This window comes from Cheilinus undulatus, linkage group 11, assembly GCF_018320785.1.
Source record: "Cheilinus undulatus linkage group 11, ASM1832078v1, whole genome shotgun sequence".
NCBI classification, from domain to species: Eukaryota; Metazoa; Chordata; class Actinopteri; order Labriformes; family Labridae; genus Cheilinus; species Cheilinus undulatus.
In genome coordinates this window covers 451,553-460,000 of record NC_054875.1, presented here as the reverse complement: position 1 = coordinate 460,000, position 8,448 = coordinate 451,553, and the positions used below count along the sequence as shown (strand labels likewise).

The window sequence follows — 8,448 nt, the reverse complement described above, 5'->3', positions numbered from 1 at the left end:
CCTCTCTGCTCATGGTGTGTGTGTGCGTGCGTGATTGCGCGTGCCTGTGTGAGTGTGACACTTGTTATCAGCGGGTCTGCCTGCGCTAACTTTGCGCTAACTTTGCGGCTGTTTGTGATCAGCTCTTTAATCTTTGATCACGCATCAGCTCCTCCGCCTCGCGACCATTTGCTCGATCAGTCTGCAGCCAAAGTTGCTCTGAGGAGCTGCCTGGTTGTCAACAAGGCCCTGATTGGTCAACTTCCATGTTGTGTGCAACTTTGGAGCAATCTGCGGAGTTTTAGTTGCTTTGAGGAAGTTTGTCAGAGTGCAGATAGGGGTGGGCGACAGAGGAGGTTCTTATGATAGAGGGATGTTAGACTGCCAGGACCGTCATAGGGGTGGGCGACAGAGGAAGTTCTGATGATAGAAGGATGGATGTCAGACTACCGGGACCGTCATAGGGGTGGGCGACAGAGAAGGTTCTGATGATAGCGGGATGTTAGACTACCAGGACCATCATAGGGGTGGGCGACAGAGGAGGTTCTGATGATGAAAGGATGGATGTCAGACTACCAGGACCGTGATAGGGGTGGGCGACAGAGGAGGTTCTGATGATAGAGGGATGTTAGACTGCCAGGGCCATCATAGGGATGGGCGACAGAGGAGGTTCTGATGATAGAGGGATGTTAGACTACCAGGACTGTCATAGGGGTGGGCGACAGAGGAGGTTCTGATGATAGAGGGATGTTAGACCATCAGGACTGTCACAGGGGCGGGCGACAGCGGAGGTTCTGATGATAGAGGGTTGTCAGACTACCAGGACCATCATAGGGGTGGGCGACAGAGGAGGTTCTGACGATAGCGGGACGTTAGACTACCAGGACCGTCATAGGGGTGGGCGACAGAGGAGGTTCTGATGATAGAGGGATGTCAGACTACCAGGACCATCATAGGGGTGGGCGACAGAGGAGGTTCTGACGATAGCGGGATGTTAGACTACCAGGACCATCATAGGGGTGGGCAACAGAGGAGGTTCTGATGATAGAAGGATCGATGTCAGACAACCAGGACCGTCATAGGGGTGGGTGACAGAGAAGGTTCTGATGATAGCGGGATGGATGTCAGACTACCAGGACCGTCATAGGGGTGGGCGACAGAGGAGGTTCTGATGATAGCGGGATGTTAGACTACCAGGACCATCATAGGGGTGGGCGACAGAGGATGTTCTGATGATAAAAGGATGGATGTCAGACTACCAGGACCGTCATAGGGGTGGGCGACAGAGGAGGTTCTGATGATAGAAGGATGTTAGACTGCCAGGGCCGTCATAGGGGTGGGCGACAGAGGAGGTTCTGATGATAGAGGGATGTTAGACTACCAGGACTGTCATAGGGGTGGGCGACAGAGGAGTTTCTGATGATAGAGGGATGTTAGACTACCAGGACTGTCATAGGGCGAGCGACAGCGGAGGTTCTGATGATGGAGGGACGTCAGACTACCAGGACTGTCATAGGGGTGGGCGACAGAGGAGGTTCTGATGATAGAGGGATGTTAGACTACCAGGACTGTCATAGGGGTGGGCGACAGAGGAGGTTCTGATGATAGAGGGATGTTAGACCATCAGGACTGTCATAGGGGCGGGCGACAGCGGAGGTTCTGATGATAGAGGGTTGTCAGACTACCAGGACCATCATAGGGGTGGGCGACAGAGGAGTTTCTGATGATAGAGGGATGTTAGACTACCAGGACCGTCATAGGGGTGGGCGACAGAGGAGGTTGTAATGATGGAAGGATGTCAGAATACCAGGACTGTCATAGGGGTGGGCGACAGAGGAGGTTCTGATGATAGAGGGATGTTAGACCATCAGGACTGTCACAGGGGCGGGCGACAGAGGAGGTTCTGATGATAGAGGGGTGTTAGACTACCAGGACCATCATAGGGGTGGGTGACAGAGGAGGTTCTGATGATAGAAGGATGGATGTTAGACTACCAGGTCCGTCATAGGGGTGGGCGACAGAGGAGGTTCTAATGATAGAAGGATGTTAGACTACCAGGACCGTCATAGGGGTGGACGACAGAGGAGATTCTGATGATAGAAGGACGGATGTCAGACTACCAGGACCATCATAGGGGTGGGCGACAGAGGATGTTCTGATGATAGAAGGATCGATGTCAGACTACCAGGACCATCATAGGAGTGGGCGACAGAGGATGTTCTGATAATAAAAGGATGGATGTCAGACTACCAGGACCGTCATAGGGGTGGGCGACAGAGGAGGTTGTAATGATGGAAGGATGTCAGAATACCAGGACTGTCATAGGAGTGGGCGACAGAGGAGGTTCTGATGATAGAGGGATGTTAGACTGCCAGGACTGTCATAGGGGTGGGCGACAGAGGAGGTTCTGATGATAGAGGGGTGTTAGACTACCAGGACCATCATAGGGGTGGGTGACAGAGGAGGTTCTGATGATAGAAGGATGGATGTTAGACTACCAGGTCCGTCATAGGGGTGGACGACAGAGGAGATTCTGATGATAGAAGGACGGATGTCAGACTACCAGGACCGTCATAGGGGTGGGTGACAGAGGAGGTTCTGATGATAGAAGGACGGATGTCAGACTACCAGGACCGTCATAGGGGTGGGAGACAGAGAGATCAGCTCAGTGATGACTCTCGGTACAAAGCTGTTCTTTAGTCTGGAGGTTGGTGCCTCTTAGGCTCTGTAGTGCCGTCCAGGTTAACGAGAGAACAGGGGGTGGCATGGGTGAGTCACATCATTCAGTGTATGTTGCTCTGCGGAGGAGTGCGTCCTGAAGATGTCCTCCAGAGGTGGCGTGGCTGTCCTGTTACTTTCTGGGATGTGTTGATGACTTGTTGGAGACTCCGATCTGCCTCTGTGCAGCTGACGTGCCCAGATGTTAGCAGTCTGTCAAAGTGCTTTCAGTGCAGCAGTGGTAGAAGGCTCTCAGCAGCTCCGCTGGCAGGTTGTTGTTCCTCAGTGTCTGTAAGACGTAGAGCCACTGTTGAGCTGAAAAACCATTGTATCTGTGCAGCACTCGTCCATTTCATCCTCAGAGCTGCAGGTAGACGTGGACGTAGGCAGAGGGTCGATGCTGGGGTCCAGCCCACGTAGCAGAACGGACTCCATCTCTATCATATTAGAAGAAATGTGCCACTAATGTTTCCTCAGTGTTGTCAGTCCTTTGTTGGCAACTGTTGGAAACATTGGCTGAACTGGCGAGGAGCGAAGGTTTCCCCAGCTTCTCGCCAGTTCCACCCACTTTTCCAAAAGTTGCTAACTATGGCCTAATGTTTGGAAAAAATATGGAGGGAAAATTTCTCAGTATTCCATCATCTGCCTTGATGATGGAATGATGACGATGAAGATGTCATCCTTTGAAGATGATGTCATCATTTGAAGATGACGTCATGCTCCTGCAGAGTCTATGCCCCTCAGGCCCATCTCATGTTTTTGTAATGATCAGATACCTGTTGATTTAGTTTTCAGTGGTTAAAAATCTCAGAGACTTTAGTAACTGAAGGAAAGCTGTTTTTGTGCAGTTTGGACTGGAAGAAGTTTGCTCATTGGTGTGAAATGGGAAAATAGTTCCAACAGTAGTGTCCTGCCAAAGTGGATCATTCAGGAGCTGTGATAGCTGTTTCTTGTTTAAAAACCCAGAGGTGTGTCCTGTGTGAGGTATTAATATTGATGGGTGTTGTCCAGCCCTAGGGTTCATGAGGACAAACTCCCCCTACAGTGCTGTTTCTCTCTCTCTCTCTGGGAGGTTTCCTCTTTAAACTGTTGGTGGCTCGGTTGTCTACAGCCTCGTGGCTCTGTGTGCTCTCTCCTTGAAGCGGGTAAATAACATTCAGGAGCCCAGCAGAGGGGGGGTCAGGGGGGGGTCAGGGTCACTGAAGGGGGTGTATGCACTTGTTATTGATCACTGACTGCTGCACACTTTCAGAGCTTCATTCACTCACTATTCTAGCACAGGAGCTAACCAAAGACTATCTGCTAAAGATCTCTAGACTTCAGATTATTAACCCTCAAACCCAGCAGAGTTTCCTGAAGACTGAGTTCACACATTCTGAGAAGGCTTCTGGTGTTTACTGCTGTAAATGAATGCTGCATGGTTGGTAATGTGATTGTGACTACACTGGACAATATTAGGATTTAGATGTAGCAGGATGTAAAATGAATGAATGAAAAAATGTTTATGTTGAAGGTAGGGTTTCATTCTGTGGATCTGAATTGGTGGGTTGTGGGACCAGAAATGGGTCGTGAACCTGTTGTCCATGGCCTGTAAATGTGTGTTTAACCCAGGAATATCAAAACAATGTGATTGGTTTATTAGTGTCGCTGATCAGATTCTGATTGGTTATCAATTAAAGATATAAGCTCTGATGTTTTACTGAAGGATAAGTGATACTTACAGTAAGGCTTTATACTAGTCCTGATGTTTCTGAGGGCTAACCGTGCTCTATCTGACAGTATTAGTCCTGATGTTTCTGAGGGCTAACCGTGCTCTATCTGACAGTATTAGTCCTGATGTTTCTGAGGGCTAACCGTGCTCTATCTGACAGTATTAGTCCTGATGTTTCTGAGGGCTAACCGTGCTCTATCTGACAGTCATAGTCCTGATGTTTCTGAGGGCTAACCGTGCTCTATCTGACAGTATTAGTCCTGATGTTTCTGAGGGCTAACCGTGCTCTATCTGACAGTCATAGTCCTGATGTTTCTGAGGGCTAACCGTGCTCTATCTGACAGTCATAGTCCTGATGTTTCTGAGGGCTAACCGTGCTCTATCTGACAGTATTAGTCCTGATGTTTCTGAGGGCTAACCGTGCTCTATCTGACAGTCATAGTCCTGATGTTTCTGAGGGCTAACCGTGCTCTATCTGACAGTATTAGTCCTGATGTTTCTGAGGGCTAACCGTGCTCTATCTGACAGTCATAGTCCTGATGTTTCTGAGGGCTAACCGTGCTCTATCTGACAGTCATAGTCCTGATGTTTCTGAGGGCTAACCGTGCTCTATCTGACAGTCATAGTCCTGATGTTTCTGAGGGCTAACCGTGCTCTATCTGACAGTATTAGTCCTGATGTTTCTGAGGGCTAACCGTGCTCTATCTGACAGTATTACACTGAAAATGATGGATTATCAATAAAATACAACCTGTTTGATTACATTTAGAGCATTTCGTTAGAGCTGATATTAGAGCTGACATTAGAGCTGACTGACATTAGAGCTGACATTAGAGCTGACGTTAGAGCTGACGTTAGAGCTGACGTTAGAGCTGAGATTAGAGCTGACATTAGAGCTGACGTTAGTGCTGACGTTAGAGCTGAGATTATAGCTGACGGTAGAGCTGACGTTAGAGCTGACGTTAGAGCTGAAGTTAGAGCTGACATTAGAGCTGACATTAGAGCTGATATTAGAGCTGACATTAGAGCTGACGTTAGAGCTGATATCTGAGCTGCGTTAGAGCTGACGTTAGAGCTGCCCTTAGGGCTGAAGTTAGAGCTGACGTTAGGGCTGACGTTCGCGCTTACATTAGAGCTGACATTAGAGCTGACGTTAGAGCTGACGTTAGAGCTGACATTAGAGCTGACGTTAGAGCTGACATTAGAGCTGACGTTAGAGCTGATATTAGAGCTGACATTAGAGCTGATATTAGAGCTGACATTAGAGCTGATATTAGAGCTGACATTAGAGCTGACATTAGAGCTGACATTAGAGCTGACATTAGAGCTGACATTAGAGCTGACATTAGAGCTGACGTTAGAGCTGACGTTAGAGCTGACGTTAGAGCTGACATTAGAGCTGACATTAGAGCTGACATTAGAGATGAGTTTAGAGCTGACATTTAAAGCTGGATTTTCAGAGCTGATATTAGAGCTGGAGCTGAGAGCTGACATTAGAGCTGACATAACAGCTGACATTACAGCTGACATTAGAGCTGATATTAGAGCTGATATTAGAGCTGATATTAGAGCTGATATTAGAGCTTACATTAGAGCTGACGTTAGAGCTGACGTAAGGGCTGACGTTAGAGCTGACGTAAGGGCTGACGTTAGAGCTGACATTAGAGCTGACGTTAGAGCTGACGTTAGAGCTGATATTAGAGCTGACATTAGAGCTGACATTAGAGCTGACATTAGAGCTGACATTAGAGCTGACGTTAGAGCTGACGTTAGAGCTGACGTTAGAGCTGATATTAGAGCTGATATTAGAGCTGACGTTAGAGCTGACGTTAGAGCTGATATTAGAGCTGACGTTAGAGCTGACGTTAGAGCTGACGTTAGAGCTGATATTAGAGCTGACATTAGAGCTGACATTAGAGCTGATATTAGAGCTGACATTAGAGCTGACGTTAGAGCTGATATTAGAGCTTACGTTAGAGCTGACGTTAGAGCTGACGTAAGGGCTGACGTTAGAGCTGACGTTAGGGCTGACGTTAGAGCTGACATTAGAGCTGACATTAGAGCTGACGTTAGAGCTGACGTTAGAGCTGACATTAGAGCTGACGTTAGAGCTGACATTAGAGCTGACGTTAGAGCTGATATTAGAGCTGACATTAGAGCTGATATTAGAGCTGACATTAGAGCTGATATTAGAGCTGACATTAGAGCTGACATTAGAGCTGACATTAGAGCTGACATTATAGCTGACATTAGAGCTGACATTAGAGCTGACGTTAGAGCTGACGTTAGAGCTGACGTTAGAGCTGACATTAGAGCTGACATTATAGCTGACGTTAGAGCTGACATTAGAGCTGACATTATAGCTGACGTTAGAGCTGATATTAGAGCTGACGTTAGAGCTGACATTAGAGCTGACGTTAGAGCTGACATTAGAGCTGATATTAGAGCTGACGTTAGAGCTGACATTAGAGCTGATATTAGAGCTGATGTTAGAGCTGACGTTAGAGCTGACGTTAGAGCTGACATTAGAGCTGACATTAGAGCTGACGTTAGAGCTGACATTAGAGCTGATATTAGAGCTGATGTTAGAGCTGACGTTAGAGCTGACGTTAGAGCTGACGTTAGAGCTGATATTAGAGCTGATGTTAGAGCTGACATTAGAGCTGACGTTAGAGCTGACGTTAGAGCTGATATTAGAGCTGACGTTAGAGCTGATATTAGAGCTGATATTAGAGCTGATATTAGAGCTGACGTTAGAGCTGATATTAGAGCTGATATTAGAGCTGATATTAGAGCTGACGTTAGAGCTGATGTTAGAGCTGACGTTAGAGCTGACATTAGAGCTGACATTAGAGCTGACATTATAGCTGACGTTAGAGCTGATATTAGAGCTGATATTAGAGCTGATATTAGAGCTGATATTAGAGCTGACGTTAGAGCTGACGTTAGAGCTGACATTAGAGCTGCTATTAGAGCTGATATTAGGGCTGATATTAGAGCTGACATTAGAGCTCAATGCTCGGGCCCTCCTTATCCCTACAGTCTCTGGTTGGTCCTCTCTTCTCCGTGATGGCGCCCTGAATAAAGAAGTTTTTTCTGTGTTCCGGTTGTCAACTGTTTTCTGTGATTCAGTTTCTGATAAATTTGCCCTCCTTCCTGTTGCAGAGATTTTCTCTTGGTTGTCAACTGCTGATGTTCTTCCTCGCCTCCTTCTCAGTTCATCTCCTCATTAACACTGTGGCGTTTCTTCATCCGATTCACGGTGTGCCGGTATGGTTGTGGCGTGCCCGTTCCATTTGTGGGCTTTGATTGGCTGAGTGTTAGAGCGCGCTCACTGTCGTTGGCTGTTTGTCAAAGTGTGCATGAACTCCTGGTGAGGGTGTTTGTGAGGAGGAGAGAGGGAGTTGTTTTTTAGCCTCTGAAATCCCCCACAATGCCCTGCACCTCTGCGGGCAGCGGTGGCGACAGCAGGCTGATTACCATGAGAAAAGAGCATCAGTGGGTTAATATGTGGGGGGGGGGGGGTTAATAACCAGAGAGGAGTCGGAAAAGCTCTGATCCCTCTCTTTGTCCTCCTAACTTCTAGAAACCCGGGGTGGGGGGTGACTGGGTTCACGGGGAGATGTTTGTCACCACAGGGATCACCAACTACATTCTTAGAAGAGCCTGTTTTTCTCAGAACTAAAGACCATTCTAAAATGGTCTAAGTAACATATTTTTATTTTTTTTTTCTAATGATTGTCATGTTTAGGCTCTAACAGTGAGATTGGTGCCAATATCACAGCCAGCCACTAGGGGGTGACTGAGATATTTTAGCTGAGTATTTCTATGGCTGTCACGTTGTCTGTTTCTGGGATGGATGTGAACATGCTGTCATGAGTGAAAAACCCCAGCAGAAAACTGCACTCCCAAAACGCCTGAAGCCAAAAGTTTCCACAGAAAATGTGAGTTCTTATCAGGAATAGACGGATAAATACGTGTTGAACATGATTATAGATGCTGCTGACGGCTGACAGGAATCTCTGCAGGATCATTGAGTC

The 8,448-nt window shown here is 47.5% G+C and overlaps 1 protein-coding gene across 2 annotated transcripts in view; it reads left to right on the top strand.

Annotated features, from left to right (window-relative positions):
• Positions 1-8,448, top strand: part of plagl2 (pleiomorphic adenoma gene-like 2) — a 99,490-nt gene that overhangs the window by 231 nt on the left and 90,811 nt on the right. The window lies entirely within an intron of this gene.